Source organism: Heliangelus exortis, chromosome 18, assembly GCF_036169615.1.
Source record: "Heliangelus exortis chromosome 18, bHelExo1.hap1, whole genome shotgun sequence".
Taxonomy (NCBI): Eukaryota; Metazoa; Chordata; class Aves; order Apodiformes; family Trochilidae; genus Heliangelus; species Heliangelus exortis.
Genome location: NC_092439.1, coordinates 15,264,907 through 15,292,374, shown reverse-complemented (window position 1 = coordinate 15,292,374; position 27,468 = coordinate 15,264,907). Strand labels below are relative to the sequence as shown.

The 27,468-nt window shown below is 47.6% G+C and overlaps 2 protein-coding genes across 6 annotated transcripts in view; both read right to left on the bottom strand.

Moving 5' to 3' along the window:
• HRAS (HRas proto-oncogene, GTPase) overlaps nt 1–13,429 on the bottom strand; it is a 47,317-nt gene extending 33,888 nt beyond the window's left edge. For 2 of the 5 annotated variants that reach the window (XM_071762236.1, XM_071762238.1), the window contains exon 1: nt 11,237–11,651. The gene's annotated coding sequence lies outside the window, so the exon portion shown is untranslated. Of the gene's footprint in view, nt 1–11,236; nt 11,653–13,306 lie in introns of those variants that run through there. The other 3 variants (XM_071762239.1, XM_071762241.1, XM_071762240.1) reach the window with 3 other exon arrangements.
• The window catches only part of LOC139804605 (mucin-5AC-like), a 284,635-nt gene that overhangs the window by 146,672 nt on the left and 110,495 nt on the right, over nt 1–27,468 (bottom strand). The window lies entirely within an intron of this gene.

Here is a 27,468-nt window from a genome sequence, read left to right as displayed (position 1 = left end):
ACATCACACTTAAGACTGTATATCTAAAATATTAAAACAGCAGACAAGACAACCTGGCTTGAATTGGTAAAAGAAATCAAAATCCCACCTTCTCACAGCTCCTTGTGATGAGAAAGCATTTTGCTCATCAGAAAACCAGATTAGCAACATGTCAACAGTTGGCTGCTGAATGTTTTGGCACTACTCACCAGTTACCAAAGCAAGGGGGAAGTTGATTTTGCTATTAAAACACCAGATTGGGAAAAAAATCTGTTCTCAACTCTTCTCCAGGTTCCTCCTCTTAACATGGGTTCCCACTGCTCAGTTCCCCAGCTGTAAAAGAGGCCACAGCAATGCCTCTCCTTTCCCTCCCAAGCATCTGCCCTGGCCATAGGCACTGGGAGATACCTGGGGTAGGGACAATTTACCCAGGTAAGAGTGATCATATCCACCAGCAAAATGCAGGGAAGGAGCAAGAAGAGAAACTCATGGATTAACTCACTTCTGACAGCCAGAACTTGTCTCCTGGAGTGTAGCTTTTCTAGCAGGTATCAGAATCACAGTATTATTTGGGTTGGTAAGGAACCTCTGAGATTATCAAGTCATTCATCATTAATCCACTCCCCCTGTGGTTCTCAGCCCATGGCACTCAGTGCCACATCCAGGCTCTTCTTAAAAACCTCCAGGGATGGAGAATCCACCCCCTCCCTGGGCAGCCCATTCCAATGGCTGATCACCCTCTCTGCAAAGAATTCCTTCCTAATATCCAACCTAAACCTCCCCTGGCAGAGCAGGAGCTCTGCCAGGGGAGGTTTAGGTTGGATATTAGGAAAACATTCTTAAGTCCATGCCCTCTTGTCTGACTGATATCTATCTGGGAGCAGAGCCTGACCCCCCCCTGGCTCCAACCTCCTTTCAGGGAGTTGGAGAGAGTGATGAGGTCTCCCCTGAGCCTCCTCTTCTCCAGCCTCAACACCCCCAGCTCCCTCAGCCCTTCCTCACAGGACTTGTGCTGGATCCCTTCCCAGCCTCCTTGCTCTTCTCTGGACCTGCTCCAGCACCTCAATCTCCTTCCTGAGCTGAGGGGCTCAGAACTGGACACAGGACTCAAGCTGTGGCCTCCCCAGGGCTGAGCACAGGGGCAGAATCCCTTCCCTGGACCTGCTGGCCACGCTGTTCCTGAGCCAGCCCAGGATGCCATTGGCCTTCTTGGCCACCTGGGCACACTGCTGGCTCCTCTTCAGCTTCCTGGCAATCCAGACTCCCAGCTCCCTTTCTGCCACTCTGTGCCCAGCCTGGAGCTCCCCATGGGGTTCTTGTGGCCAAAGTGCAGGACCCGGCACTTGGAATGTTGAACCTCATCCCCTTGGGATCAGCCCAACTCTCCAGTCTGTCCAGGTCCCTCTGCAGGGACCTTCCAGCTGATCCACACTCCCCCCAGCTTGGTGTCATCTGCAAATTTGCTGATGATGGACTCAATCCCCCCATCTAAATCATCACTAAAAATATTAAACAGAACTGGGCCAGCACTGGTCCCTGGGGGACACCACAGCCACCAATTGGATCAGCACCATTCAGCACCACTCTGTGGCCTCCAGCAGTTCCTACCCCAGCCCAGAGTGCTCCTGTCTGAGCCCTGGGCTAACAGCTTTTCCAGGAGAATGCTGTGGGAATGGTGTCAAAAGCTTTGCTGAATTTCAGGCAGACTCCATCCCCAGCCTTCCCCTCATCCCCCAGCTGGGTCACCTCATCATAAAAGGAGCTCAGGTTGGTCAGACAGGACCTGCCCTTCCTAACCCCGTGCTGCCTGGGTCTGATCCCCTGTCCCTCCTGTAGGAGCTGTGTGATTGCCCCCAGGATGAGCTGCTCCATAACCCTGCCAGGCACTGACGTCAGGCTGACAGCCCTGGAGTTTCCTGGGTCCTTCTTTGGTCCCTTTTTGTGGATTGCTGTGACATTCACCAACTTCCCATCATCTGGGACCTCCCCAGTGAGCCAGGACTGTTGGAAATGGAGAGCAGCTTGGGGAGCTCTTCCCCAGCTCCCTCATCACTCTGGGGTGGATCCCATCTGGTCCCGTAGACTTGTGGGGATCCAAGTGGCTCAGCAGTCACAAACTGTTCCCTCCAGGGGGATGTTCAGCTTCTTATTTCTCTCTATAAGCCTCAGAAGCCATTGTTCTCAGGACAAAAACTAAGTTAAAAACTAAGGTAAAGAAAGTGTTAATACCTTAGCCTTTTGCTCATCTTTGGTAACTATGTTTCTCCCCATGTCCAACAAAAAATGAGGTTTTCCTTGCCCCTCCTTTTTCTTTCAGTAGAAAGATTTTTTGTTATCCTTAACAAAAGTGGCAAGATTAAGTTTGTCTCTTTCATTTTCTTTGTACGTGACCTAACTATATTCCTAAACTCTTCCTGAGTAGCCAGCCCTTTTTTTCCATAGTCTGTAAATTCTCTTTTTAACCTAAATTTCCTCCAAAATCTCCCTGTTCAGCCAGGCTGCTCATCTTCCCCTCTGCTTTGCCTTTGGGCACACAGGGACAGCTGCTCCTGTGCATCCAGGACTTGCTGCCTGAAGTACACCCATCCCTCTGGGACCCCTTTGTTTCCAAGGGCTGTTTCCCAGGGCACACTCTGAATCAGTCTGCTGAAAAGGCCAAAATCTGCCCTCCAGAAGTCCAGCATAGAGATTTTACTGATGGCCCTCCTAGAACACTATTATTTCATGGTCACTGTGCCCCAGACAGCCTCCAACCACCACATCTCCCACCCATCTCACTCCTTCTGCTTGCAGACAGAAGCTCCACTGGGGACCCATCCCTGCTGGGCTCATTTACCAGGGGGAGCAGGAAATTATCCTCTACATGCTGTAGAAATCACCTAAACTGCCTCTTCTCTGCTGTGTGGAGCAGACATCCAGCAGGTTAAAGTCACCCACGAGAACAAGGGCTGGTGAATTTGAGACATCTGCCAGCTGCTTGTATAATAATTCATCCCCCTCATCATCCTGATTGGGTGGTCTGTAACAGACTCCCACCAGGATGTCAGCTTTGTTTGCCTTCCCCCTGGTTCTGACCCACAGGCACTCAACCTTATCGTTCCTGACCTCAACTTCTACAGAGTCAAGAGACTCTCTAACATATAGAGCTACCCCTCCACCTCTCCTACCCTGCCTGTCCCTTCTGAGGAGCCTGTAGCCACCCATGGCAGCACTCCAGCCATGGGAGTCATCCCACCATCCATGATGGTGACTCCATCACAGCTTTCCTGCTGCATGATGGCTTCCAGCTCCTCTGGTTTGTTCCCCACACTGTGTACATTGGCACTTCAGCTGGGCTGCTCATTTCACTCTTAACTCGGGCTGTCCACCCCTGGGCTCATCTCTGGAGAGCCCAGTTTCAGTACCTACCCCTTCAAACCTAGTTCAAAGCCCTCCTGATCAGCCCCAGCTCACAGGCTGCAGTCCTTTGGAAGCCCACAGGACAGTCCATAGCTCCTGCTGGACACCAGGCAGCATGGAATCTGCCCCATGGCCAAAGAACCCCAAACCCTGCTGCTGACACCAGTCCCTAAGCCATGAATTAACCTGCTGGATCCTCCTGCAGTTCCCTCACCCACTGCTGTCATTAGAGGGATGGAGGAGAACACAACTTGGGCTCCTGATCCCTTCACCACTTGCCCCAGGGCCCTGAAGTCTCTTAATTCCTTTTTATTACCTCATCACTACCCACTTGAAAGAGCAGAAGTGGGTAAAGCCACCATGCCCGGGTGCTTCACGGGTTGGAAGAGAGTGGCTGCTTGGGATGTACCCCACAGAGGAGGAACAGCAAAGCTATGAACTCATGTGGAAGAAGTATTCTGTCATTCCCATACAGATTAATGGATTAATCAGGGAAGGAAGGTGGAGTGGAAGGTATCTTGTCTGGCCCCTAACACTAATTAGTAAGTAAATATAATTCTGAAAGTCCTATCTTTCTTTCTTCCTTGCAGGACAAATGCCCGGCTTCTTGCCTGGGACAGCAGATAGGAAGTGATCTCAATAATAAAACCATTGCAGTAGTGCTGCAAGCAGACAACAAAGGCCATTTCCCCTCCTTTTTGCATCCTTCTTGTTGCTGCTACAAAATAGGGAGAAAAAGCTGCTCTGACCCTACTGATGCATTGCTTCTCACACCCATACTGAGGGGCTGCTGACATGGTCTGTGTCCCATGGCAGGAACACTGATGTGAGCTTATGGCTCTGCTCCTGTGGAAAAGCAGGAGCACTTTTCCAGATCCAGGTCTGATTCTTTCATCCTTTATTTCTCACCTTCACCATAGTCATAGTGCTCATTTCTCTCAAGTTCTGTTTTGAGAATTAATACCTTTAAGTTTGGAAATCTATGGGAGCTACCAGAAGTGTCACAGAACTGTCAGCTGACAGGGAGCAGAGCAGATGGAAGATGTGCATCTCTCCTCCTAGGAGTACAGACCAGACCTCACATCCACAAGGACAAGTCACTGCCATCCTGTTCCCCAGCAGAACCTTCAGGCAGAAAGCTGCCTCATTTCCATCCACTTCCCCATCCATCAGCAGCTGCACTGACTGCCAGATGGGGATCCCCAGCCAGCACAGCCCCAGCACTCATCCTCACACTCCCAGCAGAGCCAGGAGCCAGTGCACACCTACCAAAGCAGCTCAGAGAGCAGACCACTTGCCCCAGGCTGTCTATATACAATTTTTTGTCTCAATAAATATTTTAAAAAATAAAATATTTATATATTATACATTTTTACATATTTATATTATAGATTTGTATATAATACACATAGTATATCTATAAAATATTTATTTATATAAATATTATATATTTATTTTTATTTATATATATCTCCATATTTTTGTCTCCATAAAAATCTTTCTGGCCTCACATGGTACCATGCAGATCAAGAAAAGGCCAAGGGATACAAGACTGGAAGGAGCCTTGCAGGACCAATATTACACTCTAAGTTACATATTCAGCCTCCACACAGAAGCAGGGGAGGCAAGGGGAGGTGTGTGCAGGCACAAACACATAGCCAGGAGGTACCTCCTGCTTTCACAAGGGTTTGCTGGGTCTGTATGGCAGAAAGGAGAGAGTCATGGTGTCCAGAGCAGAGTTTAACACAGCATGACCCAAAATGAGCCATTTTGATGCAGAGATTCACAGCGAGACAAGGAAAAAGTTATAGGATTAGAAGAGATCCACCCCATACTCAACACTGCTGCTGGAGCACAGCCCCCCTGCTACCCCAACCAGCACTGATGAACAGAGCTCACTGCTCCCTCTAAAGAAGACTCCAACACACCTGGGGCTCAAGGATTTGCTATCCAGACCTTCCTGTAGAGTTTTTTCACTGGTCTGCTCTTCTGAGAGAAGCTCATGCACTCCTGCTGCCAGGAGCCATGCTCTGATTCAGCCTGGAACAGCAGCAGAGCCAACATTCCCCTTGCACACCTGCAGCCTTCACAGGGCCTTTTTCCACTGATCTCCTCAATTCCCTTCCTGCATCCAGTGAGCACAGGGACACCAGAGCAGACCTGAATCCCTCATTTCATTCCTACTCCCAGGCCTTTTAGATCCTGGTGCTCTCCTCCCAGCATGAGGATGGCATCCTCTCCATTTCACAAGGCACAGCTTCTCCCTCACATCTGCTGCTCTCCCAGGGATGGTAAACAAGCAGCAGAGATGCAGGAATCTTCCCAGAGACATTGCAGCAACATCTCTATTTTGTATTCATCAAGTTATTGCTCCCCCCCCCCCCACACACACACAGCTAAGCTCAGTTCCATCAGCTCTTTTATTTTACATTTAAGCAGCCTGCTCTGTAATGGCTTTAGCTGTGCAAAAGGAAAAACCCACTTCTAGTTTAGGCCACACCACTGTACTATTTGTTCTCTGAGGTCCCTTCCAACCCAGCCAATTCTATGATTCTATGATTATGCAGGTACCTGGGCTGATGCTGCCTCTGCATTATCAGAGTTCCTCTTGCCCAGGACATCCTCCCCTTCCAGCAGACAGGCTGGGGACCTCCTGAAGAAGAGCCCAACAAGACAAGGTACCAGCTCAGCCAGGACCAGAGAGGGGATCCAACCCCAGGCAATGCTACAGCCCTGGAGAGGAGAGGCTGGAAAGCTGCCAGGCAGAAAAGGACCTGGGGTTGCTGGTCAGCACCCAGCTGAACATGAGCCAAGAGGGCCACCAGCATCCTGGCTTTTCCCAGGAATGGCATGGCCAGCAGGAGAAGGGAAGGGATGATGCCCCCCAGTACCAGAAGGACATTGAGATGCTGAAGTGAGTTCAGAGAAGGGCAACCAAGCTGGGGAAGGGTCTGGAGAACAAATCCTGTGAGGAGAGGTTGAGGGAACTGGGAATGTTTAGATTGAAGAAGAGGAGGCTCAGGGAAGACCTTATCACTCTCTACAGCTCTCTGAGAGGAGGTTGTAGGGAGGTGGGTGTTGGCCTCTTCTCCCAAGTGAATAATAGGACTAGAGAAAATGGCCTAAAGTTGCACCAGGGCAGGTTTAGACTAGATATTGGGAAGAAATTCTTTACTGAGACAGTAGTTAGGCATTGGAATGAGCTGCCCAGGGAGGTGGTAGAAGCACCACCCCTGAAATATTTAAATACTGTGCAGATGAGGCACTTCAGGACATGCTCTTGTGGGTGATACAGGTAGTGATGCATGTATTTAATCGGGAGGGATGTTGACAGCTGGATCTTAGAGGTCTCTTCCAATTGTGCCAATTCTGTGTGATTCTTTTTGTGACTCCCAGGTTTAGTCCTGCACAATAACCACAAATTCACCTTTCAGCAGAGATGAGCTGTTCTGAGAGCCCACACTGCCATCAGGATGGATACAATGGGCAAGTCGTGCATTAAGATGGTGAACATGACAAAACTATTCCTTCTGTAGGTGTTCAGGTCATTTTGTGTCACACACAGCAAGCTGTGAAACCCCACTCCTCAGTGAGAGGCTGATAGTGATTTGCTTTTACTGAAATTGTTTACTAAACAGTGCTGGCCTTGCATTATAGAAAGACGAAGAAATAGGTGGCAACACACAAAATAAACCAGATCATATTGAAGCATTTTCTTCTGGATATCTGTAACTATAAACCAAATCATCACCTTCCCTCTCTCACTGCAGTAAATAATTAACTGCAAAAGACTATTATTGGACCCATCCTCCCCAACCAATTTTGTTTGCAAATAATGTGCTGTCTGGATTGCTCACTGTGTCAGTGCACACAAGTTACATCCAGAACATTTCACAAGACAGAGAGGAGCAGTTTACCTTCAGCATAACAGAGATCTTTCCTTAAATGTCTGAGAGGCCATCAAGACCCAGCCCACAGCCCTTTCAGCAGACCCAGCCTGGCTCATTCACTGCACCAACATCCCTGCAACCAGCAGCACACACCAATCATCAAGCCTGAGAACTTCCAACACACTCCTCTGGACTGCCTGAACTTCACTGCAAATTTCCTCCTTTGAAATACAAAAGTTTTCTATTCCTTTCATTGCTTTTGAGAACATCCCCCCCTCCCACAACAGAACTTTAATTTTTAAGATACACCTGGTATTCACAGCTTGATGTCAGGGGAATATTATGACACAGTAACTTCTTCCCTTTCTTGCTACTCTGCCCTCATCAACCTAACACTCCCACAGACCATGGGAATAACAAGACAGAAAACCTTCAGAAAACTCATTCCATTTGCCATACTGAAAAATACCCCTGCACAAAGCCCAGAGGCAGGCAGGATGAGGCCAGGAGGGAAGCTGAGATGGGTTGGGCAGCAGGTGGGAGCAGGCTGCACACAGACACACCAACAAACAACGCAAGGTCTGCCCTCTGATCCCAGTCCTTTTCTTAGGATACAAAGTAAAATTCACTTTAAAAACAGACATAAGGAGAGGACAAAGATGAGAGCTAGGAAAAAACTCCAGGATTGCAAGAACAGACTTCCTACAACAGCTAGAAAACACAGGGAGAGCAGAGAAGCACCATCACTAAGCAAACATCTTCACACTCACAGGCAGTTTGGGCCTAGTTTTATAATTTTTGGGGTTTAGACACATACCAGGATTAGTTGAGCTGGCTATTAAGCGTTTAGTAAAAACCTTCACCAAGAAGGAATTTAGACTAAAAAAAGCATGGAAAGAGAAACTGAAGAAAGAGTCAGAAAAAAGAATGAAAGGGCAACAATGACACAACAGAAAGAAAGAACAATGCAGGGAAAGGAAAAATTAAACAAGAGATACTGAGGACAGTTCAGGAGAAGATACACCATTAAAAAATTGAAATAAAAACTGGAAGGGAAAGATAACAGAAAGAGGAGCATGTCATGGCAGAGCAGTTGAATGGCAGTTGGAAAATAGATAATTTGTTTAATCTCATCTGTATTTGTTAGATAATTTATTTGATTAATACTCTTTAATGGTCTTCAACACGCTAAAGAGCTCATCAAATATCATGGCATAAATATGTGATGAGATTAATACAGGTAAAATTCAAATACATTCAACAGTTTTATCTGCTGCTTAATAAACTCTGGTTCTAAGTTTACACTTCTGAAATGTTAAAATCGAAATCAGATAGTAAATTACAATTAAAGAGTGTTCAGAACACAATCATTTTGTTCTTCCTAACTTTACAAAAAATATAGCAGCATAACACATCTTGAAGACAGGAGATGAAACATTTCTACCTCTTCCCTTCATCATCCTCTCAAAAGAAGCCCCTTTCTACAGGTGGTACTTTTTGTCTTGGATTTTATTTGAATATTTCACCCATATTTGACTTTTTTGGTCCATGATACTTTTTTATCACAAGAAAACCTGGGGAGCTCCAAAGGCAGTCTAACAGGAAGGTAAATTCAGAGTGCAGAAGCAGGAAAAGGGGTGGTAGTGGGTGCCATTTACAGCCTGGAAGCAAATGTTTGAGTTGAGCTTTGCTCCTCTTTAAAAGAAAGAAAATTAAATAAAAGATGGCCACATGGGAAAGCACCTCTACTCTTACATGGAACCAGCAACCTTCTCCTAAAGTCCTTAGGTGAACAAGGAAAAAAAGCAGTTAATCTGCCATTTTTTAGCTTATCATTTCCCTTTTCCAGCCCAACACTATAGCAAGAAAGTCTCCTTGAGTCCTCAGACCTCAGGATGAAAGCCACCAGGGCAGACCATCTCCAGGAATGTCTAGCAGGGAGCCCCATGAAGTGACCATCCCATCACTTTCTAGGCCAAAGTCAGAGAACACCCAGCTTACTCTCACTGCTAATAGCAGCCAAGGACCAAACTAGCCACAGGAGTGAACCACACCAAGAGTAACTCACCAAGTTCTGGGGCCAGAAAAATGTCCCTCAGGTCATAAGTCCTGTTATATATTACAGTGATATCCCAAACTGAGAGAATTACTGCTAATTACAAGATCATTTTTATGTAAACATGGAAGATATAGCCATGCATACCTGCATCTCTTTTTAGTTAAGAGGTTTACAGAGACAGAAAATAAAAAATAAAAAAAAAAAGGAAAAGGACACACTGACAGCTCCCACCCGAAAGCAGACTTCTGCAGTGATAACATGCAGGCTCCAGACCCACCATGAAGAGGGAAATCAATGAGATCAGCCTCCCTTGAAGAGAAGAAGTTGGCATGTTATTAATCACACAGGAAAAACATCTGATGAAGACAAGGCAAGGACCAGACACACAGAGGGGTGACACCCGTTGCGGTGTTACAAACACTTGCAAAAATCAGGCAAATCGCCAGCTGCAAAATCAAAATGCTTTGGAGATCTTCAAGGATAAACACAACAGCAATTCTGAACAGGAGAAACCAACATCCACCGATATCCTCCACACAAATCACCAGCACCTCTTCAGCTGAACCCACACAAAGCTTCGCAATGCTTTTCTCCTTCCAAAACCAGTTCCTGCTCCATCCCATGAACCCCCCTCTGCAAAGCAGACTGGGGTATGTCACAACAAAGCCTCACCAGGAGTTTGTAACCCTTCTGCATCTCAAAGACCTCCCCACGAGCAACTCTGCACAGCACATGCTGAAGAGACACGACTGACATCATCCACACAGTGCATGACGTGACTTGGGTCAAGCATTCCTGCTGCACCAGCCTCCTTTCAGCTGTCCCAAGCATTTCTCCAGCCACTCCAGAGCTTGCCAGTCCTCTCTGATCTCTCATTAACTTTTTTCTCTCTGGACATGGTTGAGGCAATTAAAATGCATCCCCAACCAGAAGCTATATGGGCAAGGCAGGTACCTGCTGCCACTCAGAGCAAGGGGGTTGCACCCCTGGTCCCCACACTGTCCTTGCAGAGCAGGCAGGGTGCAAGCAGACTGCAGCTCCTGGGTGGTGAGGATCCCTGGGAGGAAGGGAGGTGGCAACACCAGCTCTGCAGAGCTGCACACCCACAGGAACAGGGCACCTCACTTACTTGCTCACTGATGCACATTCCTGCACCTCCACTACCTGCACAGTCCCTCTATGCACTGCCGGGAAGTGCTGACTCCTGGGGGGCAGCCAGGGCCCAATGGATGGGGTGAAGGATTTTGGCAAAGGGTGAATGGATCTGGTGCTCCCCCTTGGAAGCATCATGGGGGCAACTGTGGGGAAGGTAAGGGGCTGAGGGAAGGCAGGTGTTAGGGTGCTGGTAACTGTGGGTGCAAGGAGGAGGAGGAGAGAGGGCTGCAGCCTGGAGGTGTGGGGAGAAGCAGAAGGGCAAGCAAGGGGAGGAAAGGGAAAAGCAGCCCGAAGGGGGAGAAGGGCATGGGTGCAGAGGGGATGTGGGGAAATAAGGACGGAGGATGGAGGTCACAGGGGGTGTAGAGTCTGTAGTTTGCTGGTACCCTGCACGCCCTCCCCCTCGGCGGCCTGCCCGGGGACGGGGTGGGCAGGCAGCGCCCAGGCAGCAGCCATGGCGCGGCCCGGCGAGCAGGTGTGTCCGAACACTGCCCACCGGGCCGGGCTGGGCTAAAACACTGCCCGCCGGGCCGGGCCGGGCCCCGACACTGCCCCCCGCGCCGGGCGTCCCCCCTTCCCTCCCCGCCGCCTCCCCCGGAGCACCGCAGGGGACACCCCCAGCACCGCCGGGGTAGGAACTTCCCGGGGGGTGCAGCCGAGCCGCTAACAGGTGGCGTCAGCGCGTCCCCGCCAAGCCGGGGGTGCTGCCCACCCCCGAAAACGCCTCCCGGCCCCGGCCCCTTCTGTCACTCACCGGCTCGTACACCCCGCCAAGCGGGATGCGCGCCCTGGAGAGCGGGGCGCGGAAGTTTAAAGCGGGATAATATTATTTGTTTTTTTCTTCCAACGAAGGAAAAAATCAAACAAGACGAGACGCCCCCGGGGCGGGCGAACCCCTCCCTCCCCGCCGGTCCGCTCCTCCCCGCCTGGCCCGGCCCCGCCGGGGGCTTCAGCCGCGTGTCGGCCCGGCAGCGAGGTGAAGTTTCCACCGCGGTGGTGCAGGCGCCCCCGGGGTGCCGCGCCCGCCCCGCATTGGCACCGGGCACTCTGCCGCCGCCGCACGGACAATGTGCGTGCAGGGGGAAGGGAACCGGAGCGGGAGCTGAGCGGGAACGGGAGCAGGAGCAGGAGCGCGCCCCTCCGGCAGCGGCAGCGGCACACGCCCAGGCCCCGCGTCCCGCCCACCCACGGCTCCGCGGCCGCCGCTGCCGCCCCTGATAGGCGGCCCCCCCGCTACCGCCCTCCGGGTGGGCCCCGCGCCCGTCACTCAGCGACACCGCCCGCCCCCCGCGGCCTGGCCGCAGGGCGGACCTGGGAGCGGCGGGCGGCTCGGAGGGGGTGGGAGCCGGGAGCCGGGAGCCGGGAGCCGGGAGCCGGGAGCCGGGAGCCGGGAGCCGGGAGCCGAGAGCCGAGAGCCGAGAGCCCGAAGCCGGGAGCCGGGCCGCTGCCTCGCTCTGCCGTGTGACCCTCGCCGCCTCCCCGCCCTTTCCCCCGGGCGCTGCAGTGCTCCTTGTGACCCCGCGCTGTGCCGTGCGCCGGCCCCTCCTGGCGGAGGCCTCGTTCCGCAGCCGGGATGAGGGGAAGGCCCTGGTGGCCGCTGCGCTGCCGGCAGGAGCCGCCGCCCGCCCGCCCTTGTCCGCGGCTGCCGGGGTGCGGTACCCGCGGGGGTCCGCGGGGCGGTATGGCTGTGCCGGTACTGGGTGGGGTGGCGGCAGGAGCTGTCCCGGCGAGGAGTGCGCAGCGGGGGATCAGCTCAGCCCTCAGGTTCCATAGCGGGGCCTGCAGGCCCGAGTCTGGCCGGGCTGGGAACGGGGCTGCCGCTGGCAGAATGGCCCGGCCCGCCGGGTGAGGCGGCAAGGAGAGCCCTGACTGCGCGGGCAAGGCCCAGCGGAACGTACCAGAAGTACTGCCCGGGACTAAGCTGCTTTTCCTGGCTCCCCATGGAGACAGAACAAAAATGGGATTTTGGGGAAGGAAGACTGGAGACTGCTGAAATGCGGTGTTGATCGCCAGTCACAGGCTGTAGCTGACAAGCCACAGGCGAAACCCAGCTCGCAGGGCACTTTCATCTGGCCCATGGAAATGTGTAGAAAAATAGACTGCTAGAAAGTATTCAGAAGTGGTTTAGACAGGCCACAAAAGAGAATGCCCTAGCAACAGATACACACTGCATGAAGGGGATTAGACAATTACAGGCAAAGGTCCAAGTGTGGCAAGAGGCTCTCTCTGATTCTCTTTGGGTCCCAGGAGGAACACTAAATTGCAGCTAGTAAATCTTGATGGTCTCGAGCTCCATTTCATGGATTCAGGTCTGTCAACACAGCACTTTCTCTCCTGTTAGAGTACACCTCTGTTACCAGACATTTCCTAGTGCTAGGCAGTGTGATTCCCCTATTGCTTTGGTAAGGGGATAGCGGATTGCACCTCTTTACCCAGGAGCATGCAGAAATGATCAAGCTTTGGTGCAGAATATGGCACCAAATAAAGTAGGTGCTCCTGGTACTGGAAAAGTAACTCTGACTTGAGTTTCAAGCACATGGCCACAACTTACTGTTCCCATCAGGAAAGTATCCAGTAATCTGAACATGGATTTAGAGACCATTGTTATAGATGTTACATTTGACACGTAAAAAGAAAGCTCATGCCTTGCAAAGCTTGTAGTGAGAGGAGGCTGAGTTTTGAGATACTCCTTGAGAGAGCTGTGCAGGTTTTTTCAGGTCTCATGGACGTGTTGCACCAGCACAAACAAACCTGCCAGAGCACTTTCTGAAAGGCAACATGCAAATAGACAGGTCCAAACAAAAAGGCTGAAGCGTCAACTTACCTGGAAATAATTTGCTTGCTTCTAACAAGCTTCCCTGGTTCTGAACCACCTCTCAGTTCTCCACAGAAGCAAGGACCACAGCTGACAGAAACATAGCATTGCTCTGGAGCAAGCCAGCAGCAGCAGCACACACAAAGCTGCTGGGTTTCTTTAAGGGCAGACACATGTACACACACTGCACCTCCCCTCTGCCCTACCTGTCTCATCTTGTTGTAGCAGATTCTGGCAAGCAGGCAAGGTACTGGAGCATGCAGAAATCCTGCTTTTTGAAGCACCCTGAAAGCAGGCTGGTGTTTTTTTAGTACCTAGGTGGCCCAGAAGAACTTATCAGGGAGCAAGAAGCAAATAGTGTAATAGACATATAGGTCAGCCTCAGTTTCATGCTTCAACCTACAAGAACCAAGAAACACCAGCAAACCACAGATGCCATTTTCTTGCTCATTCTTCAGTGCCAGATACATGAGGGTATAAGATACCTGAGGACTACTTTGCAAATTGCCAGAAAAAAAAAGCATAATTATCTGTTGGTGCATCCCAGCACCAACACGGGGGATGGCACGGGGGTGATGATACAAACTTGTGAGGACTCACACATTGGTAACTTCAATATGTCTTCTCCCCTTTCTGTTTTTCGATTAAAAAAGCTAAATATCCACATCGGTTATCTCAAAGCAGCAGTTCCATTGCTTTTAGCAAAGCTGGGCAAATATGCACTTGCTGAGGCTGTAGCTCATTCTGTTTGTAAGACTCATTCTGCCTGGATGGATCCTTCCTTTCTTTCTCCAAACTGGAATTTAATTCTAGGAAATTGCCTGGTCTGTTTGAGGCCTCTGGAAGACAGAAGCCTCTTATTGAAACGTGGAACAGCAGTGCAAATGCCACCACAAGAAGGTAGAGTTCAGTCTGTTAAGTAACTATAACTTATCCCATGGTGTCTCCTCCTCTGCAGAAAACCTCAAGGCAGCCAAAGAAAAATCCTGCAGTGCAACTATTGCAAGCCTTGTTTAACAGGAGAGGAAGGCAAGTTAAATCCTGGTCCATTGGCATGCAGAGCAATAAAAAGGAAATGGACAGAATCTCAGAAGATCCTTACTGCTCCAGTAATGCTGCCAGAACAAAATCTTCAGGGGGGTTGAAAGGCTGTTCTGTCACTCTTATGCCTTCAGCTTTTTTTTCATAATTGTCTTCATCAAACTGCGTGTAGCTTGCAGGTGGCAGAGCATAACTCCTGGACATGCTTATCCCATCATGACTTTTGGTAACAGTCTGAATTAAGTCTAGGATGGTATGTCAGCAAATTTTGTAGGTGCTGTGACAACAACAAAAAAAAGAGAAATCCTTGATATTGTCAATGCCTCTTGCCTTCTGCAAGAAAGAAGTCATAGGTGAGGTGTAAGCTTAGCTGTGCACTGTGTGACATACAAATTATGGCAAAAGCTCAGTTAGAAAGTGAACCTGCTCATCAACAAGCAAGGTGAGCAAGGTGATCCCCAACATTTTTGAAATGTTAATCTTTTTTGGAGTTATTTCTAGTAGAAATAACTAATGGTAACGGCCAAGCTGAACTCTTCTTTCCCCTAAAAAAAACAAGAGAACATGAAAAGTTCTTCTGATTATCAGAATCATCATCAAAGTAAATAAAAGCAATTTTTAGCTTCACATAGTTGAATCCATCCAGATGTACATCACACATTTTTTATATACTGAAGTGAATTTATCCAATCTCAGCAGACACAGAGGGCAGATTAGTGATGTCATTTTGGTTTTGTTGTTCTGAGTCTCCTGTTAATTCACCATCTCTAGAAGTTCACCTGAATTTTAATTATGCAGACTGCTCCCTGGTTCTTTCCATGGCTTTTGATCTCTCCCTGCACTCAGTTAGTCCATTTATCTGAATACATAATTATTCTGTGTAACTGAAGCTTTCTTGAAGGGTTTGGAAGACTTTATCACTGTGCTGTCCTTAATATTGTTTCAGAGACTGTACTGAGAAAAGCAGAGATCTCCATGAGTTTTGCTTCCTCAGAGTACTGTATACTTTATGATTTTTTAATTTACTCCCCCTGCAGATACACCAGATGCAAGAAACCTGCAAGTACTTTTTTCTCAGACTGGGATGTTTTTCTTGTTCATTTCTGCCTGAGCTTTGAGGATCAGCAGTGGCAGAAAGCAAACCAATACAAAATCAGCTTTCAGATTTTTGAGTTTTCTAGAGAACTCAAATAGTTTCCTATTAGTATCTAACAATGCAACACAAGTAACTTGCCATGACAACTGGTTTATGAAACAGAAAAAAATTATCAGAAGATGCTTTGTTGCTATAGCAAGGAAAGAAGCTGAGACATTACCATTTTTTGTACATTTTTTGTACCATGTTTGTACAGTGGTGGGCCATACATCCTCGTTCTACCAGAACATGTCAGTACAAGTTTCTGTTAGGTTTGGTGCAAGTCAGCTGCCCCATGGGCCTGTCTGATACCTGGATCAAAACTGAAGTGCAGTCAGAAGGAAAGCAGGAATGGTTCAGGAGAACTGAAACAAGATTGGATTCTCAGAAAACACAAGGCTAAATCCAGTTCTGCAGCAAGCTGATGTAACTCTGCAGATGCCAGTAACTGATGAACCAATTGCTTCTGAAATTCATTTGGCTTCCATTTTCTGACAGTCTGCATAATTCCCTCCAATTTTTTTTTTTTTTTTTTTTTTATGTAGAATAAATCCCTGCAGATCTGGGAGTATTTTGGAGTTACCTGGGACAGAAGTTGGAATAGGCTCACAGAGTCTGTCTTCTGACACTTGCTCTTTACAGGAATGCTTCTGGGAAGGGCAGACTCATCCCAACACAGCTTGCTTGTGTTAGTGACAGAATTTAGAAAAGGATAAAGGGAAAGAGGGCAAACCTTCATAATTATTAATGTCCAAAACTAAGCTTTCTCTACACAGAGGAATACAATTTTAGAGACATTAAATCATTAGAGGGCTGAGCAGCTCCCTGGGAAGCCAGGCTGAGGGATTGGGGTTGTTCAGCCTGGAGAAGAGGAGGCTCCCAGGTGAGCTCAGAGCAACCTCCCAGTATCTGAAGGGGCTGCAAGAAAGCTGGGGGAGGGCTTTGTGGATGGGGGGGTAGGGAGAGGACAAGGGAAATGGGTTAAAACTGGAAGAGGGGAGATGGAGGTTGGACATTAGGAAGAAATTCTTTAATTTGAGGGTGGTGAGACAGATGGAACAGGTTGCCCAGGGAAGGTGTGGCTGCCCCCTCCCTGGTAGTGTCCAAGGCAACCTGATCCAGTGGGAGGTGTTCCTGTCCATGCAGGGGTTTGGAACTATATGATCTTTAAGGTCTCTTCCAACCCAACTATGATGCTATGAATTTTGGAAACAGTTCTGTATGGGAGCAGTCACAGAAGCCCACGGTGAAACTGCCCTCTGCTAAAGATAAATGTGGGTCTGGGGTATACACAAAATCTTTGCTTTACTCAAACTGGAGAGGATGCCTTGTTCAGTGCAGCCTTGAGAATTGAAGGGGAAAAAAGGAAGATTCTTAATCCCTGGACTATTGATTCAAGCAATACAGCTGCAACAGTGTGACAGAATGAAGCCTGTGCTCCCTCTTTCTGTTGTAAAAACCACTCCCTCACAGTTAAACCCAGTTAAACTTGAGGCTGTTGCTACAGTAGTGTCAGGCTAAAGAAAGATTGGCCATCCCCCTGAGCTGGCTGGGGGCTGAGCTGAATTTCCAGGTAGAATTATTGAGACTCATGGACAATCCTTGCCTAGCTTGCTGGTGAGTCTGGGTAGAAAATAGTGCAAGATCAAAGCCCAGCAATAGCACAGCTTGGAAAACAGCCTTTGAGAGAAGCTTTTCATGTATCAGATGAATCTATGTGGAGATACAAGACTAGAATTTACTCCTGGCAATGAATTGTTATCCAGTGAGTGACTGACTTAGAAAAGACTGGGGGGAAAATCTGAGTCTTCTGCAGCATGAAGAAATGATGAGATAAATGTCACCTCAAAGAAACCACATTAGAACTACTCAGCACTATGATTTAGCACAGTCTCCTAGAGACTGGGAAAAATCTGTGGGCTAATACTTACTGCAGACTGCACCAAGAAAGACACAGACAAATGAGACATCACAGCTGTGAAATCCTGCAAGCATCATCCATGCCTGATACTCAGTAGTACCTGTGACTTAGAAGCAAAAATCCAGCAGAGAAACCACACACAGCAGAAAAGGACAACTGGTCAGTCCTGGTTTTAAAGGGGTTTTAAGATCACAGAATCATGGAATAGTTTGGGTTGGAAGGGACCTTAAAGCTCATCCAGTCCCAACCCCCTGCATGGTCAGGGACCCTTCCCCCAGCCCAGGGTGCTCCAAGCCCCATCCAACCTGGGCTGAGACACTGCCAGGGATGGGGCAGCCACAGCTTCCCTGGGAAACCTGGCACAGGGGCTCGGCACCCTCAAAATAAAGAATTTCTTCCTCTTGTCTAATCTATGTCTTCCCTCTTCAAGTTTTAAGCCATTTCCCCTGTCCTCTCACTACACACACCTTTAAAACCCCCTCCCCCAGCTTTCTTGTACGGCCCCTCCGGGTCTTTGAAGTCACCTGGGAGCCTCCTCTTCTCCAGGCTGAACAACCCCAATCCCTCAGCCTGGCTTCCCAGGGAGGTGCTCAGCCCTCTGAGCATTTTTGCTGCTCTGCTCTGGACAAGGAGAAGGCAATGTTCTTCTTATGTTGGGGACTCCAGAACTGGACACAGTACTCCAGATGGGATCTCACAAGGAGAGGGGGAGAATTACCCTTTGGATGCAGCCCAGGACATGGTTGGTTTCTGGGCTCCAAGCACACACTGATGGTTCATGTTAAGCTTCCACCATGACCCCCAAGTCCTTCTCAGGGTAAGATGGACACTGAACTGGAGAGATCTGTAGTAATCAATTAACAACACAAAAACCTGAATTAATTAATCAACCCTCAATTAATTAATCAATAAAATCTTCCTCCAGTTAATCTCCAAACCCATCATACTTTCAGATGACCCAACCATTGAGTGGACCACTTTGTTTTCAATTCCCAAATTCGTGGCATTAGGATTGGATTGAATTCTACTGAACAGAGTGCTCAAGGCCTCGTTGGTCCAAGCAGTTTCAAACGCTGCAGAAGACTCTGTGTGGGCAGTGCAAAATCATCAGTCCTGGAGGATTATCTGATTCAGGACAGGATCTTTCTCAACATGGATTTCCTTTTTGAATGAAGCAAGAACAACCAGCAGCACCTTGCCAGGCTGAAGCTCCACCGAAGCTAGGGAGAGGAAAGATTCCTGTTGACTGAAATTATTTCTGCAACCAGTTGTATTTGATCAGTTCTGAACTGAAAATAGAAACCTGCAGAGAGGAGATGCTCTGGAATCACAGAGGAGGATTTAATGAGAGCTTGGAAGTAGAAGGAGGTCTGTGTTCCACAGCTTAAAAATACAGACAACTGCTGATTTCTTGTTTCTATTTTTAAAACCCCAAACCATACACACACACAATAAAATATGTAATTCAAAGACTGGTCATTTCCACTGTCAGCCTCCTGTAGAGATACCATAGGAATGAACAACAGTTAAATCTATACACGAGATGCAGTAGTTGGTAACATGAAGCCTTTACCTGATGGATGGTGAGCTGCCTGGAGTTAAGACTTTGCTGGGGGATGGAGGAAAGCTGGGGGGCAGGGAGACAGGGATGAGATACAGATTAGAACTCTGAGTCTATATGAGCAAGCAGTGTTATTTTTTACAGCTCCCTGCTTGCTTTAATCTGAGCTGAAGCACACTGCCCTCTACAGTGTCCCATTTGTTCCTGTGGGTGTTGGCTTAAGCCCTCGAACAATGTTATTTTTGATTTTTTGTGCTTTTTTTTCTGGAAGGCATAGCTGATGATATGGTCAGTGTAGAGCCTGGTTTGCCTAGAAATGACACTGATTCCTTCATGAAGTGTCCCCACCTGTGCCTATGGTTTGTGAAGTCCCCTGGCTCCTTCCTCTCTGCTGAGCTTCCCAGTGTGTACTGGCAAGGGTCTGGTATGGTAGGAGGTCTGGTGATGCAGAAATCTCCAAGTTGGGAGCCACAGTGATTTCCCTAGCAGTAGTTTGCTGGCATTTATGTACAGGAGGTTTTGTTAGCTGTCAGCTTGGGTTGAATGTCAGTCTTTCCCTTGGAGCCTGATGCTCACAACACTCCCCTCTGCGGGAGGCTTTTGCCTTCGTCTTCATACAGCAGTAATTTTGGTCTTTGGAAGCTGAAAGCCTGAGTTTTTGTTAACAAGCTCTTGCAATTTTTAGGCCCCATGGGATTTTCATTTTCAAACTCTACAGCAAATTTTGGACGTTTTGCAGCTTGCACACTACTGGTTGCTTTATGGGATCATTTTCCATGCTCTGGATCATCTATGTCACCTTCCTGGCAGAAGACAGATTTGCAGGAGTGGAAAACACAAGGGCACCTAAGGAATGTTTTGCACTTTGTGTCATTTCTAAATTCACTGATGTGCAACAGATTTATCTGTGTTGTTCAAGGCCTCTCTCTTCCAGATGAGTTTGTCCTGAAATCTCAGCCTATCCCATGTGTTCTTCTGGAGGAGATTATTCTTATTATTTTTGAAAGAATCTTACTTCTTTGTCAGCTAATGCTGATATTCCTCCCTTCACCATCAATGAACAATTGCTAACTCCATCTGGTTCTTCAGAAATTTCAAAGCACTGTTGAGCAGCATGATTCAGGCCTGCACACATGGTAGAACTAGAATAGAATTAAAGACATTTGTGTTTATCCAGTTAAACTGCTGTTTTATTTTTATTTCCCTTTTATTGCTTTTTATGTACAGGCTACACATTGTTTCTCTCCCTGCCACGCAGCTGTCCCTATCATAAAACTCAGGCTGCTGAACATTCTCTTCTGTCAAGTCTTTCACTAAATTCTGGTTTTCCTTCTTCTGCAAGGAGCTGAACTGAACCTTGGTTCCCACTTTTGTGAGTGAGTAAAACTGATGCAAAGCTCTACTCACATCAAACTGCAGCCTTTTCCTGGTGCTCTTGTGGAGCATTTTGAGCTCCTCCTTCATCCCTTTCCATGATTACCAAAAATCTGCACTGCTATGGTAACAAAATCCATTTGTCACCTCAGGCTTCATGTTACCTCTACAAAAGATGACACTCCTGCAGTGCAGCTGCTTAACATCAGAGCTCCTGAGTTATACAGCTCCCTGGGAGCTTATGGCAGTGGGGGGATATTCACAGCAAAGGGATTCACCTTAGATATTGGAAGAGTTTGGCTGAGCTCCTGTGTCACTGCCCAGCCTGGGCTGTCTTGAGAGATCCCCAGGATTGAAGAGGGCAAAGTCCTTCCATGCAAATCCAGTGGAAACCATCCCTCCAGCCAGAGAGGTGGCACAGTTGATGTCTCCAGGTCACTTCTACACCTATTTCCCAGAGATTCTCTTTTTGCTGGCAGTTCCCTCTTTCCCACACTGAAGCTGTAAAGGGGACCACCAGAGTAATTTTTTGTCTGCAATTCAGCCATCCCCTTTCTTCTGCCACTTCTCCCTCTGGGAAGGTGAAATGCAGGAGATGACCTGCAGCCACCTCTACCTGGCACAGCTGGTGCAGGACCATTGCATGTTTCTGGGGCACTTTTCAGGAGGGAGGAGCATGTGAGATTTTTTAATAGAATCATAGAATTGGCTGGGTTGGAAGGGAGCTCAGAGATCACCAAGTCCAACCCTTGATCCACTCCCCCCGTGGTTCCCAGCCCATGGCACTGAGTGCCACATCCAGGCTCTTTTGAAATATCTCCAGGGATGGAGAATCCACCCCTTCCCTGGGCAGCCCATTCCAATGGCTGATCACCCTCTCCAGAAAGAAATTCTTTCTAATGTCCAACCTAAACCTCCCCTGGCACAACTTGAGACCTCTTGTGCCCTCTTGTCTTGCTGAGAGTTGCCTGGGAAAAGAGCCCAACCTCCCCCTGGCTCCAACCTCCTTTCAGGGAGTTGGAGAGAGTGATGAGGTCTCCCCTGAGCCTCCTCTTCTCCAGCCTCAACACCCCCAGCTCCCTCAGCCCTTCCTCACAGGACTTGTGCTGGATCCCTTCCCAGCCTCCTTGCTCTTCTCTGGACCTGCTCCAGCACCTCAATCTCCTTCCTGAGCTGAGGGGCCCAGAACTGGACACAGGACTCAAGCTGTGGCCTCCCCAGGGCTGAGCACAGGGGCAGAATCCCTTCCCTGGACCTGCTGGCCACGCTGTTCCTGAGCCCGCCCAGGATGCCATTGGCCTTCTTGGCTACCTGAGCTGCTGTCCTATGACTTCCAGAGAGCCAATGCTAAACATTCCTGAAGTCAGACCTCCAACAGGATTCCTCAGCTAATCAACATGTTTCTCTGGTCTCAGGCTCCTGACTTTGCCTTTCCCAATTCAAGGACTTGCATTGCTGACACAGAGAGCCCAACAAACCAGGACACCAATCATGAGTTCAAGACATTGATAGACTTCCAGCCATTGATTTTGCAAACATGAGCCAGCTGATGTTAATCTACAGATGTTGTATTAACACTGAGTGATTTCTCATCCACAGAAGTGTAAGAAGGTATTAGCTAGAGCTTCCCTTCAGTAAGCTATTCACAGGAGCTTACTGGCAATGGGATTTGGGAGACTGACACCATCACAAAGGGAACTAAGAGCAATACAATACCCACCCTCCAGCTTCTCTGGGATAGTACACAGGGGAAGGAATGGGTTCAGAGCTGCTCTTTTCTCCCATTTAAGCAGCACTGGTGTATTCCAACAAGGAATAAGCGGGAAGCTGCTGCCTCCTCAGTCAAGATCCTCCTTGTTTTGGGGAGCACACTTAGACCAGCAGTGACCAGCAGGAGATTGCCATAGCACGTTCTTGCTGGAGGTCTGATCCAAAGTTTACTGCAGGTAGGGAGAAGATTCAGGGACTTCTTCCATGGCCTTTGGGCTACTCGACAGAGGAAAAAATAAAGCAGTGATAAATTCAAAGGTAAGAGGACTCTGCATTGCAACCTCATTTCACACTGAAAAGATGGCAAAAGAGATTCTGCAGCCCAACCTTGTGCATCCCACACTACTCATGTTGAGTAAAATCAACATGAATCCTAATTAATAAAGCACTTTCTGTTTTCTGAATCATCTGCATCCCAGCCTTTCTGAGGATCTTGGGGAATGAGAACAGTGGCAACTTCTGTGGCCATCTGTCCCTGCTCAAGCCATCCTGCTCTGGCCTTGAGTTGCTCTTCTAAAATGCTTTCTGCCATCAAGCAGTTCTCATCTAGAAATCTCAGGCATGAAGTAATCCTCTTAGTTTTTTTTTTTTATTTTTTTAAATTAACTACACTAAACCTGTTTTACAGGTGATTAGGCTGACCTCCAGTTTGCCTGAGATCACAGGCATTTTTAGGTCCAAAGTGCCTGGGCTGACATGTTCCCACAGCAGGGATGACTTCTTAGGAGGAATATTAACTTCTCAGAGGAACAGATGTCCAGGCAGAGAGAAGAACTGGACACACAGACTGTTTACATACATGCTTTGCACATGACTATGAAGCAAATAAACCTGTGTGGCTTGAATCCAGGTATCCCTCAGCTGAAGATGCAAGTGTAGGGTAAATGGAAACCCATGCCTGGCTTTTTGTGCTGAGCCATCTGGAGGTGGGAATGCAAAACTCTCCCTGACTACTCATGCCTGAGTCACCTCTTTTAGCATTTGTTATTGCCTAGGATGTTATCATGCTGGGCTATAGATCACTTCATTAGCTGTGGCAATGAGGATACTATTAAAAATTAACCCTGGCAAGTGTTCCTGCTTTTTTTTTTTTTTTTTTTTGGTCAGGGCGGGACAAGGAGGAAGAGGAGAGGAGTGATGTCAAAATTCGATTTGCAGAAAAGGCAACTGATGACTGTTTATTAATGGGGATGGTTCAGGCTTCAGTTTAATCACTGCAGCTTGTTGCAACCAGTGATAAAAATTCAGAGGACTTAAGGTAAATTTAAAAGCAGTGCAAGCAGAGAGAACGTGATGGACATATTGCAGGGGAGGTCAAAGAACAGAATAAATGGGGAATAGTATGCTGACATGTAATTTGTGACCTGTTTGCAGAAATAAATTAATTTCTCACGTAGATTCTATGTAGGAATGTGGCCCATTGGTTAAAAACTCTTCAGTTTTGGTTCATGTGTTGCATCCTTTTCTCACAGTATCCTACTTATAACCATACCCTACCTATAGCCACATGCAGAGTTTATTTACAGAAATTAAGAGTTTCCATTTAAAAAATGAGGAGACAGGTGAACTGACAGACAGATCCCTCATTCTCTTGAATTCTTTTGCCTCCAGCACCCACACAGCATCAGTCAAAATGTCTCAAGTCAAACCCTCATGGGCTGCATTTGAAGCTCAGGCAAGGATCCAGGCAGGCTTAGAGAGCTTCCCACTGTCTGTGTGCTGCAGTGGAGAGCAGGGGAGCTCAGCTTAAGACTCCACAAAAAATCCCTCTCCTGACTCCCTCTGCATTGCTCTGAGAGGGGTTTGATCTGAATCCTGCTGCCACACACTACTGATCCTCTTGCTGCCACAAAGATTGCACATTGTTCTGAGACATCACTCAGCTGCCTTTGGCAAAGCACTGAGCAGCATGTCCCATTGGAGCCCATGGTTCCTCAGGGCCATTCCAGACCCTTGAGCAGCTCTATCCATGGATGGATTGACACCTGTAATAGTCTGGATGGAAACCAGCTGTAATGCCAGATGCAGTCACCATGCAAGCAGATCTGCCCTCTGGCTGGCATGTTTGTTTTTTTTCCAGAAGCATATTGTAGCTGATTTCACAAGCTGTACAGAGCTATGAAGGCACCTATCAAAGGACCAAACTGAGGTTTCCATCTCTGTACTGACTCACCTGCTCTCTGGTGGCAGAAGGATATTAAAATGTCAGTGCCCTCCAGAGCAAGCAGCCTTGGTTCCCAGGCACCCAGGACTTGGTGCTGCACCATGCCATGCAACAGGAAGGCTTCCAGACTTAGCAGCAGCACAGGGTGGTCCCAGGGACCTCAGTTTTTCAGCAGCTATTTGCCTAACATCTTCATTAAAAAATGGGCATATCACAAAGTTGTGCTTGCAAGTGCTAGGGTACCCCCTGAACATATTTCCTCAATAGGTGCTGCATCATCTATCATCATCTATCTGGACAAGGAAGCAATTCAAGCATGTGATTACAAACAAAGTGTGTGTTGTTGTATGGGATCTGCCCTTGCTGGGATGTTAATTCTGTGACAAACAGAGTTTTTAAACTCTGTTTTAAAAAACTGTAGTCACTGCATGCAGGAGGCAACAGGTTCATTGAATTTGTGCTGCAGCCACGTATGCTGCTGGAGCAAGAATTTTATTTTACTGATCACTGACCAGGAGTTATCACAACAGTTGTCAGCCAACACAACATGTTATAAATATGATCTCTGTGTAGGTGGTAGTTTTGGAAAGTCCCATAATGTAGAGTTAGTTTGATTTGTCTTTGTATACTAGATGGTGGGTATCATCCGAAATCACTTCCTTTAACTTCAGTAGGTTTGGGATTCCATCTTAGGGTTTGGTTATTTATTTATTATACACCAGTCTTGATGTATCAACCTCCAGGTTGCCAAGGGCTGGGTGTGCTGTGAGGCAACTACCTCAAATGAGAATGAAGCATCCTATACAAGAAGCTGTAAGCATATCCCCAGCTGCTCAATTCCCTAAAAAAGGAAGTTGTGAACTGCACCTGGAAAATCTGCTTTCCACAAACTTGGAGCTAGCCAGTAAACACTGAATACATAGATGAGTGCTGCACACTTGTGTTCCCATTCACTTTGAAGGTGAATGAGAAGGGAAAGCATTTTTAACACTAGTTTAACTTGCACCCTATCTGCTACTGTGGGGAGTAATCCACTGATAACTTAAGAATTAGCCAGCTGCCAGTGTTTTATACTGCTGATGGTCTGCTAATGAATGTCCCTGTGTTAGGGCAGCCACAGCATGGCACAGGGAGTGTAGAGCAGGGCAAGGGAAGTTTTTCTGTGCTCCAGGGAAGATGGGGTCTGGCAGTGATGTCTTGGGAGTTGTTGTGGCACCACACATTTCACCACCCTGTATTTTAGGTGTATCTGTCTGCACTGGTCTCCAAGACAAACAACAAGAGCCAAACACTGCCCAGAGTTGTGTTAGTGTCATGCTAATGTAAAGCATGATCTGCTTATCTCATGATGACAATACTTTTAAAGGCATTGTCTCCATATCCCATCATATTAGAAAAGGACTGATGAAAATCCAGCCCTGGTTTTGCTCCCTTTATGTTTACCAAAGTTTTAGTTCCAAACAGAAACAGAGATTGCCAAAGGTCCATCTGTATTGCTGGCAGTGGTGGTCAGGTCTGTGGATGGAGGTGACAGAGTGCTACAGGAGCATCATGACTCCCACAAATACCAGGAGTTACTGACAGAACATCTTAAGTAAAACTGTGACATTTGGGATCATGCTACCAAAATAGAGGACTGCAAATGGACACAAGTTCTGAAGAAGAAAGGGAGAGAACAGGTAGGGAAACACACCCATGAGCCTGACCCCTAAAAAAGGCAACATTTTAGAACAAATTTTGACTGCAAGCATAGCTAAACACATGGGAAAGTGTGACAAGAGTTTACGTAGCTCTGGCAAGACGACTAATCTTCCAGGTGAGAAAAATACTACTAATTTGCAGCTTTAGGACAGCCTTCAGTACTGTGTCCCTAAGGAAATTGATAGTTCTGCTGGAAAAAGGTGATTGCCAGGCTGGCTAAAAGGGAGAAGAGATCGTGCTGCAAAGGGGAGTGTCAGGCTGAAAGACAGTTTGTAGTGGACAACACTCATCTTAATTTCTCTGAGTGTCCTAAGGGAAAGACTGAAGCATTACCAAATGGTAACAATTAAGGGTTATCACCAGAGAAAGACAGGAAGAAAGGGATGGGGTAATAGGAAGAGAATAAAATGTAGTGGTACACAGAGCAGGGTCAGGTACTAACAAAACCTTTTACCACAGTGAGGACTCCCATTCCACTTCACAAGTGGGGAGGACAAAGAAAGAGAGGAACCCCATCTTTATAGCCAGTGATTTTGAGTGACCAATTTGATATGACCTTGACAACATGACACCAGGATACACCAGTCATTTATAGCACAAAAAAACAGAGTGTTTATTCTATGGCACAAGACATCTGGACCAAGTTATACTGTTCTGGTTACCCAGCTTCAAGACAGAAAAGCTGGAAAATAAAACCTGGATGATAAAAAGAATTGCAAGCTTGTCTTTGCTGACAGAAGATGAGGGAAGGAACCTTATGGTTGGAGCAAGGGAACCTTGTGGTTGGGGTTTCCTACAGGCTACCCAGTCAAGTGGAGCCTATAGATGAAGCCTTTTCACACCAGCTGAAGATCACAGGCTCTCATCCTGCTGGGTGATTTAAACCCCCTGACATCTGCTGGAAAAGTAGCACTCCAAGCTGCAGACAGTCCAGGAGACTCCTGAAGTGTCTCGATGACAACTTCGTAAGCCAAGACCCCAGGGGATGCATTATGAAACTTGATGGTCACCAATGCAAAGAAACTCATCAGGGATATAAAAGCTGAAGGCAGCTGCAGTGATCATGCCCTGGTGCACTTCACTGTCCTAAGGGGTATGAAACAGAGGAGAATGTCCCTTTGAGCCATTCTATTATTCTATGAGATTTTGAGCTTTTATGACTGAGCCAAATATATAAACGCAATGACATTTATATAAATATTACAGGAATGCAAACATCAGGGGTGAAGAGTTATTTGAAACTGAAAAATAATTAGGCAAAAGAATAAGTAGGTATAACTTGGCAATAAATAATTCTTATTATATATAGGAGGATTATATAAAATAATATGTATAATTACATCAGGAGGTCTGTAATATTCAGAGAGAGACTTTGGACCAGTCTTTCAGAAAGAGGAAGAGACTGACAGGTATCTACAGGACTCTGATGTGATTACCTGCAGTAACAGAAAACCAGTTCCTCTAACTCGAAGCCCCACTGGTCCTGTAGGTTCTAGTACAATGG